Consider the following 13,325-nt stretch of genomic DNA (forward strand, 5'->3'; position numbering starts at 1 on the left):
ATTTCCTATGGGGTTTGGACATCTTTAATAAATTTCCTATTTTGTCCATCTACACAATTGTAAAACAAATTAAATATTTACTTTCTAAGAAAATTTTAGAATGGTCTCAAATAAAGCATATGACTAAGTGTACTCAAAGCAAGCCAAAAGCCTGAAGCATGTTTAGGAATTATTGATTAAGTGTAACTGAACACATTTTAATTATTTTCTGAAAATAAGCATAGAAATCCAGAACACAATTTACATCGATTCTTTAAATCATGATTCCTCATCTCCTGACTTAAATCTGATTTAAGCCCATCATGCTGTCCACATAAATGTCCTGATGGCTCAGGAAGGGCTGCGAAGCCCACAGGAGCATCCAGCAGTGGCAGCAGCATTATTTTTCACTCTGCCCCATGGGTTAACTCGATGCACTTGTCCCTGGTTAAAGATGCTCTGGTGAGAGTCTTCAGGACAGCTGGATGCTGCAGAAAGCAATGAAGGGACACACTCAGACTAGAAGAGTTAATGCTGGAAAAACATGAGTGTCCATGCACATTCAAATATCTCTGGACTTAAGGAACTCTTCTTGCTAGCTATGCAATTGGGGAGATTTTAGGTAAAAATTAGACTGTGGATTTTAGTTTAGAGAAATTATTTTACACCACCAGTTGAGGCATGAAGATAGAACCAAAACAAACCCCACTGCCAGTGCTTTGTGCTTCAAATTTACAAGATGACATATAATACAAGAGGTATTAAATAGTCAGGAGAGTCGAGTGACTCTGATTCACCCTTTTCTCCAGGCTTTTCACTGTGTTTTATCTGGTACAAATTTTAATCATAAAGAATAAGCAGGGAAAAAAAAGTGCAAAATTTTGAAAAATTGCAAGTGACATTTTAGCAATTGTTACATGTTTTTGTGATTACAGCCATCTATGTAGTCTGCCATTCTACACAGTGGGCCTTTAGACACAGCAGAGAGGAAAAATAAATGCTGCTGCAATATTTGGAGGTTGAAATAGCCATATGCAATTGCACCTAAGAGCGTTTCTTTTTCTTAAATTCCCCAAGTTTTGTTAAGATAATTACCTTAATATTGCACCTAATTCTGCAATAGGGATTAGAAGGGCAAGAGATTTTTCCATGATTTGCCCAAAGGTGAGGAGTGTTAGAAGGCAGGTCCTGCAGTTTTCCAGTAAGAAGGGGCTCAGGGAACAAAGCCACGGCCACTGTTTGTGGAATAGAGCTGTTTACATGGGGTAGCTTCAGATTTTCAGGGACTCAGAGCATTGACTACAAACGAGCAAAAAAACTGCCAAAAAAGAACAAGATGGATGCTTTTTATAGCCTTAAAAACAATCCTGTTTTCACAATAGTTCAAAGTTGTTGCTCTGTGTTTCCGAAAGCGCCGGCATTAGGAAGTGCTGACCAGCAGATTGCACGACTGCCACCAAGTTTGCTGAACAAAAGCCCTACCTTCACCAAGCTCTCACTTTTGGAAAGACACCAGATCTTGGAGCCACAGTGTTTTCAGATTAGACATTTCCCATCTCTGGGTTTTCCTTCTGTGCATCAGGAATACCTGAAACATTCCTACTGAGCACCAACCTTGTGTCAAGGCGGGATAACAACGCGCTGTTTGTTCCCAAGAGCTGACAAACAAAGCCCTGCTATCTGACAGCACTGTAAAAAACATCTTCTTTTCTAAGGAGAAAGATGGGGAAGTGGCTTTGTACCACCCTTGTTCAGCACAAATTTTATACTTTCTAAATAGGTGCTTTGTGCTGCCCTCTGTTATGTGACAGGGCAGCTCAAAGCTAATGTAGCTGCATAACTCTCCTAAATAGATAACCATACAAGCATCCCTTTATGCACATTTCAAAGCACTTCCCTCACAGATGCCTTCCAAAGACAAAGTTCATTTATATCTGGAAGCAGTAGTGTAAAGTTGCCAACTTGGAGAAAAACAACTTTTTTACACTCTGCTTGGCCAATTCAGCCTGCTGAAAGGTCCCAAGTTCTTCTCTCCAGGACAAGCCACTTCCACCAAGTGGCCACCCACCACCCTGTACCCAGGTACCTGTTTTAAAATAATTATACCCCTGAGAGAAAACCAAGTGTTTAAAACACTTCTGAGGTGGCAAAATGCTTTAAAAGTGATGGCATATCTATCTTTGCCAAGAAAGGCATCAGACTCTAGGAAGCAAGGAAAGTGTGGGGTAGGGTGAAGTCATCTATGCAATACTGTGTTGGCTAATTTAATTCAGAGGCTTTTCTATACACCTTTCTAGCCCAATCCCACTGCTCCAAAACCACTGCAGCAACTGGCCAGTAGCTCAGGAATTTCTATCAGGAGCCTGATTATTTTGATATTAAAAGTTCAGAATACATCCCCTCTCCCTCTGCATAATTGCTGGAGGGACAATCACTGCTGCAGCCTTGTTTTGGTAGAAGAAGATACAGGATAAATGTGCAGCTTGGCTTTGCATAACAGAGATCCCAGCAAAGAGGCTAAGAAGGCACCCATCAGGCCATCCTCAGAGCCCAGCAATGCTGCAGTCATAAATACATCAAGTATTTATACATCAGTCATAAATACATCATCAAACATCAGGTAATACACATATGTGTGACCAAATTCCTTCCAAGCACAGAAGCAAATCAAGTTCCAAGATCTCCCATTTCAAACCTCCTATTTCTGAAGGCACGTGCAGGGCTGTCCAAGCTTGTGCCATGGGGTGCATAATCAAACACAATGGTCTGACATCCATGAAGGGCATGGGGGCACTGCTACCAGCTCTTCAGCATTCCTCTGCCCTCACACCCAAACGTTTTTTATTTATATGCTATAATAGAAAACAAGGCTCCTGCCTGAGTTTCATAAGGAAGGCAATTTCCTCAAAATTGCTTGTTTAAACACTGGCAGCAGAGATTATTTTCCTTTTGAGTACTGGTGTGTAGAAGGGTAACCAGAGCATCTTGAGGGCATTTTCATCTCTGCAGGCTGAGCAAGCAGGAGGGACAGCAACCTCTTTGCATGTGGGATTAAATACTCATGAGCCTCTAATGGCAAAGAGGGAAACAGCTGTGAGCACTGAGGGTCCCAGCTCCCAAGAACTGGTGTTGTTCTCTTTGGAGAGAGAGGGACCATGTGAAACTCATGTTGCAGGACCACAGGTGAGAGGTGTTTCCAAGGCAGTCACATCAATCTGCACTTTATCCCTTGAAAACTATGGGTGTCTTCTGCACTGTCACCAATGAAGGTAGGAAGGACAGGGGTGGTGGAGGTTTTGTGCACCTGTAGCAGCTCCCAGAACAAGTATGCAAGAATGCGAGAAGGATGGAAAGACCTAAAATGTCCCCAGAGCTCTGAAAATTTTGATTGGCAAATACCCACTTTAAAAAAAAAAAAAAAACAAAAACCTATCTCAGTCATCTGACAATGAGGGAAAGTTACTGTGATGTTCTAACAGCCTTTGAGCCTTCCATGGTCAATTAGACCTCTTCCAGTCATTAACAGTAAATGCTGCAAACTCCTCTGACTGGCCTAACATAAACATGGTTATTGCAAACTGGAGGCAATCTTGAAAAAAAAAAAACTAGTCTCCACTAAGCAGAGACTAAACAGAGATAAGTGGACAGAGAGACAAGACAATTCACAGCACCCATGTGTGGTTTTGGGCCAGAATGCATCTCTAAGTGCAGTTTACATTTCAGGTATTTGATATCAAAGTTGACAAATTTAATCTTCCTGTTTGTGAACCAAATGATTCATTTGCAAGCATCCAAAGAGTTCATGCATAAGCATCTGCCCCCACTCTGCCCTGTTTAAACTACTCTTTGTTACAGGCCTTGGTATCACGAGGTCCTTTGTGTTCAGTTACTGCTTTTCTCTGTCATCATTCCACACAATAAATTATGAAAGAGGTTTTACAGCGGTTCCTCCCCTTTAAAAAAAGGCAACTTACTTGTGACATGTAAGTAGGATCTGAATAAACATTTTGAGCAGGAAGTGTCAAAAGTTGAAGACACTCAACTACCTGGGACTCTCCGGGCTTCCTTAGCCTCTGGTTACACATTATCTCAATTTGCAACTAAAAGTTAATAACCTGAGACGAAGGTTCAAAGCAGAACCCTTTAATAGCCTGAGGCTTCAAATGAGAAAAGTTCAGGAATCAAAGCATTAAACCAAATATTATCAGGGAACTGAAACAGTTGTGCTGCCTGGTGGTCTCCAGTTCACAGATGTCCTGGGGGCTCTATCCCCCAGCCCTCTTCAAGCACAGTACACAGCTGATACTCAATTTTATTCCTTTTTTCTAACCATTTAACGTTTATTTTCTTTCAACCCTCTTTGTGAGTTACTCCACAGCATGTTTTCATGAAGGGTCTAGTTGAAAATGAGAGCTGGCATCCAAGGAAATAAAACAAATGCAGGTTGTTAGGTGGATAATGTAGCATAACAGTGATTTTTTTTCAAGCTAAAAACTCAAGAAGAGCCTGAAGTTTCAGCCATTTTTAAGTTGACACTTATGCTATGTGCTAATCAATCTGATTAGGAAATCAAAGCCTTTCAGCCAAGAGCTCATGCCCAGTGCCAAGGAGGAGCCAGGTGAAGCCAGAGGGAGACAGCTGCAGGGACAGAGCCAGCAGCTGACCCAGCACAAAGGCACAGCTGGGGGCACAGCATTCCCCAGCTCCACCTGCCAGCAGCTGGGACACTCTCCTGCAGGGAGGGAGGAGATCTCCAGTCCCAGCTCCACTCGTGCCACTGTCCCCAGTGCCTGAGGGACAGAGCTCAGCTGTGGCCACTCTGGGATCAGACACAGCCCTGAAACTGCCAGTGCCTCACACCAGGGGCTGGTCACCATCCATGAACCCTGCTGGCAGCTGCACATGGAGAGCAGCACCAAAACACAGGGAGCTGGAAGCAGCCCTTCTGTCTACCCCACAGATGTTGAGCAAGAAACTGCTGCAATACAGCTTGCACAACCTCCCTCTGTGGGATGCCATGAAGAATGCTCCTTAGAAAGCTTGAGGCCCTGCCGTGTTCCACTGAAGCAGAAGCTGGCTGTGGGAAGGGCTGGTGAGCTGGCCAAGGGACACCCCTGCTGTCCCCATCACCACTTTGAACCCCTGCTGGGTACCCCTCCCAATATAATGAACAGCTCTCTCTTCCTAGCTGGCAGGGAAACTGAAAGATTTCAATGCCTTAGGGCTTTTTCCTATTGTAGCAATCCCTAACACTACCTACACTGTAACAGCTCCACCAGGGACAGATTACAAACCCTAATGCAGTTCTTAAAATTCATGTTTACCTGAAACTGCCTCGGGTCACAGCCCTGTGACAAGTGGTTCTGTCTGGTAATGCAGAGTAAGTCCAAGGCCAGGCTGGATGGGGCTTTGAGCAACCTGGCCCAGGGGAAGGAAGGGTTGGAACTAGATCTCTAAAAAAGATGGATTTGCCCATTCACACTGGTGCCAGTGTTGTGCTTTAGATTAAAGGGCTCCAGGCCATGGGTGGCAGCACTGGAGGGTGGAAAGGATGAACAGCAATCAGCTGTTTTCCCAGGCTTTGTTTCCTTACACCCACCCTGCCAGCCAACCTGTCCCCTTCCATCCCCCAGCACCCTCCTCCGCATCCATCCCACTGCTCCTTCCACTGACCACACACAAGGGTCTGACACAAAGATTAAAGGGGATGCACTGCCACAGGACCTGACACCTGCTCTGCACCGGGGTGTTGGGCTGGGCTCTGGGGGCAGAGGAAATGACAGAGATGTTATGAGGGGGCAGAGAGGGATTAGGTATTTTGTAACATGGAAGACACAGCTTCTGCCACAAAGATTACAGTCTAAACAGACAAGAATAAAGCCATTGTTCCTGCAGCTCACAGTGTCAGGACATGCTCCCTGCCCCCTCCTATTCTCAATCTGCCATGCTTTAATAGCCCAGAGCTGCTGCCCAGCTGCAGCCGCTTCAACAAGTGGGTGGTGCTGTCAAAGTTAGAGGCAAAAACATACTGAGATTATTCCAGAAGGGAGAGGCTCACAGTATACTCAGAGATGAGGAATGTTCTCTGGCTCTCTAGGTTGCACCCTCACAAGATTATAGTGGGTGTTTTTTATATGTTTTGCATTTTCACGTTGATGTTGCAATGATGAGGACTTAGGTTACAAAGCATCACAGCTAAGGTTGATGACATTTCTTAATTTGCATTTATTCATGAGGTTGTACTATACAGTTGCAGCTTCTGGGTGCATAGATGACTTGTTCTACCACCTATTAAAATTGCTTGGTCATTGCTATTACAAGATCTCTTTCTAACCCCTGCCAAAATGTCTGGGCTGAAGTTTTCCATGATGAGTGCATAAGGGTTTTTGCTTGTTTGTTGAGAAGAAAAGTATAATTTATGGATATTATTCTGTTCCCATGCATGGCCAGTTCCCTTTTCGAGGATGAACTTTAGCCTTCTAGAGCTTAATCTGAACTCAAACTTTGCACAAATGGCCATTGTGTTCAGACATATCTTTCATTCTTCCCAAGCAAGTTCCTTTATAAAATTACCCAAATGTAAGCATTTTCACATGCTGAATTATGTGGGACTACATCTGGGCAAAAGTCTTCCACTGCCTGCAAGCATCAGCACCCAAATATACAATATGATCTTCCCAAGGGCTGAGCACACAGCCTGCACCACAACAGGTGGCACTGGTGAAGAAATGTCTAAATCAGCAACATTAAATACCCAAATTTTCGTTGCTTCTCAAAACAAGTCCTTTCAAAATCCTTCAAAGTGGGCAAAAGGCAATTCACCATCCTCAGCTGACTTATTTCAAAGCATTACCCATCTACACTCCAGGTTAGTGCCTATCACAGGCAGAGAACTTTCTTATCACTTTCCAGGTTGTGTTTACAAGAAGGGTTGGAGTTACACGTGTCCAAGCTTTTATAGCATTGGGATTTTATGTAAAACTTTATAAAATTCTTAGTGTTTCAGATGGGAAAAAATGTGATGCACTTAAACTGAATCATCTAGGAAAGAAAATATAAAAGGTCATCATAAAATTCTGTAGTGCTTCTACTGCATAATTAATCCCATAGCCCAAAAAGCCACAACTTTGTCAAAGGATAAAAATGCATCTTAAAATTTAGCAGGGATATGTTACAGTACACGAAAAGCATGTTTAGAGCACTCCAGAACTACGGCAGCAGGAAAATGATATCATGAGTTTGACAAGGTGCACACAAGCTTCCTGAGGGAAGCAACCCAAAAACCCACAGCAAGAGTAATCCTTCCTTCCTTGAACAGTGCATTTCCCATCCCATCTGGATGTCTGTTTACTCTGTTCACAAATAAAAGTTCCTTTGGAAGTTGCATCCTACTTTGTTGATTACTCTTCCATTACAGAATATGCCTACCAGTAAATACATTACCAGATTTTTGTCACATTGCCTCCACCTCCAGAGTCTTCATGAGGGCATTAGAGTTTAAGATCCTTATTAATTAGTTTGTGCTTCTTAAAATTCAGAATTTCTTAAGATCAGGTTGCAAGAAAAGTTGTCAGGCTGTAAGAGTGGTGAAATGGCAAGGACAGAAAAACCACACACACAAAACACCCAAGGAATGGTTGAAAACACGTGGAAAGATTTGTTTTGCAGTGAGTTGGGTTTTCATGCTGCACTAAGTCCTAATGTTTGGTGTTTCCACTAACTTCTGCATCATCTGTACAGGTCTAGCAGGCTGGCCCTACACATCCATGGTAGAAAATAAGCTGAAAAAGCTATACTTTCAAAGCTATACTTATGTCAGGCAGGAAGCAGCCAGTTGATGGCTTTGAAAAGTAGTGAAAAACCAGTTCTAAAAACAGGTCTTGAAAAGGAAGATCCATATTGACTAACTTCCAGCTACCAAGAGAAAAACCTTGACAGATGAAAAAGATATTTTAAAATTTTGACAACTAACTGAAAGGAAGCAGCCCCAAACCCAAAAGAAACATAGGAAACGTGATCAGCCACACAAAATAAGAGCAGCAAAACTGACACACATCCTGCTTAGCACAAAGAGATACAGCTGTGGAAAATTTCCTCAGCACAGGCAGTCCAGCTGTGCATCAGCAACACACCACAGAGCACCTCTGCATGCAGAGCACCCCCTCTGACAACAAACTCCTGGGCATTATCCAAAGGCAACACTCTCTTGCCAGCTGGGAAACAAAATAGGCCTGAACCTGCAGCAGCCCTGGGACAAAAGTAAAACTAAACTCATCACCCTCATCATCCAACATAGGAGCTTGCACGTTCAAGTCTGACAATTGGACAATTTCAGGCTTTACTTTCTTCTGTACTCCACACTTGCTGTTCTGGGTTAAATGCCAGATGATGGTACTGATTCACATGGACTCTCAGTACTGGGATTAATCATGTCATAATAACACTTCAATGATGCATGAACACGTAGTCAGGAAAAGCTCTAAATGGCTCCTTACTGCTGCTTAAAAACCACAGCCAAAGGAAATTAACAGTAGGGGTTGCCTCCCACAAGCTGTCCCCCACTGAAGTCACCCAGGGCTCTGGAAGTGACACAGATGGGGAAAACACCATTTGATAGATCACCAAGTTCAATAGCCATTATATTCACAGCCATTGATTTCCAAGATGTCTAACCCAGATTTTAGGCTTCTATAGGAACACACACCACTGAACCTGAAAATGGGATTGCCTTTCTCTTGGACTTTGAAACAGTTGCAGAATATTACCCCATACTTTCCAGTAGTAGCAAGTAATTTACTTGGAACTTTTGGAACAAAGCTTTTGACAGAAGGCAGAGGGGTAACTGCTGCTCCTGGACCTGAGCAACCTGATCTAGTGGCTGGCATCCCTGCCCATGGCAGAGGGGGTGGAACTAGAGGGTTTTTAAGGTCCCTTCCAATTCAAGCCCTTTATAATTTTATGATGAGCTTCTGAAACTGGAGATCATCCCCCACCTAACTGTCCAGGGGAATTCTCCACAGAGGCAGCTCCAGGGGCAGCACCATCCTGCTTTAGGTAACATTCAAATTCACACCTACAGCTGAAGCCAAGGGCAGTCTATAGGTGCAGTGCCATCTTTTTAGCAACACAGGAAAACTTGGGGTCTTCAGTACTTCTGTATTTCTAGATGCTGTGACTGAACTTGAAAGTTAGATCTAAAAAGACATCTGGAGGTCTTACTTCATCTCCAAAACCAGTATTTCATCCTTGTTAATGCTAAGCAGTTGCATTTCCTGTATATTGGAAGGTTTCCCTTCCAAGTGATCAACCCACGGCAGTTAGAGCAAGTCACTCATGTTGTGCATTGCTGTGACTGAACTGATCCAGGCCATTGCTTCCCCAGGCTCTGCTCTCCCTGACAGCAAACAGGCTTTTGCTGCCTTATGCTCCCAGCTGTGCACATGATGTAAACATTGCTGATCCACCACAATTAGAATTTGCATTATTTTTGAGAGTTTCGCAGTTCCTGCTCATGTTCATTCTGAAGAGCTTCAAGCCAGCTTCACCCCTTCTGTATCTTTTCTTTTTCTATTTGTCTGTTTTGAGACAATAAAAGCAGGAAATGTCTCATTACATATATGCTCTATGTTTTGTGCTCTAATGAGGTACGTGAAAAAACAGTATTTTCTGTGGGAAGCTAGAAGCTTGTCATAATCTCTTAAGCTGGTCATGAGAAGTTTTATGTTGCACTTCAGTCAAAGAAATTAATCACTTAGGCTTAAAAATCTGAATCAAAGAATTTTCTCCCAACATTTCACTGCTAATCTCACCTGAACAAGAAGAGCAAATTAGTTAATTGCCTTATAAGTACCTCTAAGGATCAGGTTCCTTTGCCAAAGTGTTCCAAAAGGTGCCCTGTAATCTCCCCACACAATTGTGATAGTCCAAAAAGAAATATCCAAAGAGCAGAGTACCTCCCACTGGAGGAAAGACAATAGGGGAATCCTGCTGGTTTTACTGAGCATTCATACAATCTACCCAGATGGTCTGCCACAGTTTTAGTGTTCCTTTTATTTTGACAAGAGTAGAAAAGCCATTGTGGAAGGCACAAAGTGAAAACCTTAAGAGCTTTGCTGGTAGCCCAGGTGCTGGTTCCCAAAGACAGGGAGTGCATGTGGCAGCCCTCTCTCAGCAGAGGGTGACACTTCTTTGGCTGTTGCCTGATTCTGTGGACACCTGACACTTTGACATCTCTATCTTGCTGTCATCTGGGTAAAGAGGCCAATGAATGCAGGAAATAAGTACACAAACCCTTCTTTCTAAGGGAAACAAATGCAAACCCTAGCTTGTCTGGACCCCTCTTCCCCAGTCTGGTTCAAGGTCAGTCACTTTGCAGTGCCCATTCTCAGGGGAAGAATTCATCTTTTTACAAGAGTGTGTAATGACAGGACAAGGGGGAATGGCTTTAAACTGAAGGAAGGTCCTTTTAGCCAGATATTGGGAGGAAATTCTTCACTGTGAGGGTGCTGAGGCACTGCCCAGAGAAGCTGTGGATGCTTCAACACTGAAAGTGTTCAAGGCCAGGCTGGATGGGGCTTGGAGCAACCTGGTCTACTTGAAGGTGTTCTTGTCCATGGTGGGGGAGTTGAAACAGAATCTTTCAACAAAAACCATTCTGTGATCTCACAGTTCAGTACTTGTAGCCACTCCTGTTCCAAGTTTTCCAAGTTGAAATCAAACCCATTCAGTTTTCTGCTAGAGCTCAGACTCAGAAGCTGAGGCCTCCAGGTCCCCAAACCATTATGCTGTGGCATCTGTTCAGTTTTTACAGAAAAATATTAGGTATAAAAAGCAAACCCTAAGGAGTCCATCATTACTACATTAAAACCTGCTTTCTCTCCATCTGTGTTTTCCATATCAAAACACACACCAGTTTCTCCTGAACACATTCATGAGTTACTCTTTGAGGGCCTGGGACTCATTAGTACTCTAGGAACTCTACAGGCCTTTAGGAATCACTATTTGTGCTGCATCTACTCTGAGCTTTAGCATTTCATCCAGAGTCATTAAATTCTTGCCTTGCTCAGAACATCATACAGCATTAGCTGCCTGCTGTTTACTCAAGTACCTGTGATAAAAACACAGTCATTCTATGCCAAACTACATTAGACTCTGGTTAAAGGACCACAAAATTAAAATAAATAACAGGAAAGAAAAATCCACACCAAAAGAAAAAAAGCCTAATGAAAATACCAACACAGACTCCCCCCAGAAAAAAAAAAAAACAAACAAAAAACAAAACCAAAAACCCAACAACTAAACAAAAAACCAAAACACAAAAACCAACCACCAAATATGTTCCCAGAGTCAAATTCAAAGAGCACTGCTTAGTGCCAGTGGCTGAAGTTTTGATGTAAATTATACCTGCAACAGCCAAGGCTGTAACAGCAAGGCAGGCTTCTCAGATGTTTACCTGAAGCACTTGATAACTCCTCTTTACAGGGTATTTCCATTGCTTGCCCTCAACAGTGAGTTTTGCAGCAGTTGTGTATCTTTGACACACTTTGATACACAGCAAAAAAAAAGTTAATAAAAAGCCAGAAGAAAGCAAAACAATCAAAACACCATGCAGAGAACCTGGACAGAAAGCTTCAGGTTGTCTTTGACCTCTTCTATGTCATTACAAGTGCATTTTCTAGGTTCAAAATACAGTTCCCATTTAAACCAGAGAAAGAAAATCATCAAAATTACATAGGTGAGAAACATGACTAAGTCCTGTTTGGGGATGGGGTGCTAAGCAGGGCACTGTGATCTTTGTGAAACAGTGAGTTATGCTGTGAGCAGTGCCAGCTTGCCAGCGTTTCATAGGAAAACTGAACCACGATGAAAAGTATCAACCAAAACCTCCTCCGTAGCAGAAGTGAAATCCCTTGTTTCACCAAGCCCAGTGCGTGGCTGCGCCTGCACCGCACGCACTCCCCTCAAGGGCTCTGAGCCCAGCAGTGCCCGGAGCAGGGGTGGCGAACTGTGCCTGTCACCACACACGATGACAACAATCCCGCTGAGACACAGAGCGGACCCCGGGCCGAGCTGTCCGGGACTCCAAACACAGCACAGAGCAGCGAGAGCAGAGAAACACGAGTAATCACCAGCGGTCAACTTCCTTAGCGAAAGTATGTGCCTTGGCTTCACAGCTGTTTTCCAGCGCAGCCCATCCCATCCCATCCCGCTGCTACCCGGGAGCCCGGACCTTGGCAGCAGCATCCCGCAGCCGCTCCCGGGAAGGGCCGGGGTCCGGCTGGGGCGCGCCGTGCGCTGTCCCCTGCGAGCCGCTGAGAGCCACCCGCTCCCCCAGCACCCGGCAAAGCCCTGCTCGGAGCCACGGGGAGAGGGACTCAGTTCGAAGGAAAGGCAGGAGGGTGATGCAAGGATGCGCGCTCGAGGGGACTGCGAGGTCCGCGGGGGTGGGTGAACGGACGGATGGAAAGACGGATGGAAAGACGGATGGAGCTCCCTTACCTGCCGCGCTCCCGCTGTCCCTGCGCCGCCGCTGCCGCCCGCGCTCCGGTGGCCGCCCGCGGCCCGGGGTGCATTTATAGCCCCTGCCCCGCCCGCCGGGCGGTGCTGCCGCCGCCCGCCACCGGCTCCGCCCGCCGGGCTCGCCCCGCCGGCCGCGGGCCTTTGCGGCCGCTGCGCCCCCGTGCCCGGTCCGGCAGGGAGCCCGGGTATCGGCAGGGATCTCGGGTATCAGCAGAGAGCCCCAGTATCAGCAGGGAACCCCGACACCCCCCCCGGCCGCGCAGCCCCGGCGGCGGAGGCTCGGCGCTGACATCGCCCTCCCGGGCAGGCTGAGAGCAGCCAGAGGCGGAGAGCCGCGTCCCGCTTCCCCCGTTAGCCGCGGCTTCCAGCACTTTGGCGAGGAGAAGGGAATGTGTGCAAGGGTTTGCCCAAGGACCCAGCGGCCGCCTTGGGAAAGTCTGAGCCGGGGATGGCGACAGCGGGGTCCTGGCACAGGTGGTCTTGGCAAAGTCCTGCGCACATACTTCTATGTAGATATAAAGTGTATTTACCAGAGCTGCAAAATCTTATGCTCACACATTAAAATGACCATTAGGAAGGAACTGTAATTGCAGGAGGGAAATAATGCCTTTGCACATTTCTGGTGGAGTTCAGTGGGTGCAGCCGGTGCTGCAAGTGCTGGGTGAGTTTCCCAGTGAACAGCCCTTTGGCAAGAAGTGCAGCTAATCGTTTATTCCAAAAAAGAGGCCCTTGCCTGCTGAGCAAAGAGTATCTGTGTATACACAGTTCTGCGTGCAGCCATCCGCCAAGAGGCGGGTTAAACTGTCACGGCCTGAGCTGCTTTTTCT

The 13,325-nt window shown here is 45.3% G+C and overlaps 1 protein-coding gene across 1 annotated transcript in view; it reads right to left on the bottom strand.

Annotated features, from left to right (window-relative positions):
* NDRG1 (N-myc downstream regulated 1) overlaps positions 1-12,533 on the bottom strand; it is a 40,385-nt gene extending 27,852 nt beyond the window's left edge. Inside the window, exon 1 of the mRNA XM_009088252.4 lies at positions 12,478-12,533. The gene's annotated coding sequence lies outside the window, so the exon portion shown is untranslated. The remainder of the gene's footprint in view (positions 1-12,477) is intronic.
* Positions 12,534-13,325: the final 792 nt, after the last annotated feature.

Source organism: Serinus canaria, chromosome 2 (genome assembly GCF_022539315.1).
Source record: "Serinus canaria isolate serCan28SL12 chromosome 2, serCan2020, whole genome shotgun sequence".
NCBI classification, from domain to species: Eukaryota; Metazoa; Chordata; class Aves; order Passeriformes; family Fringillidae; genus Serinus; species Serinus canaria.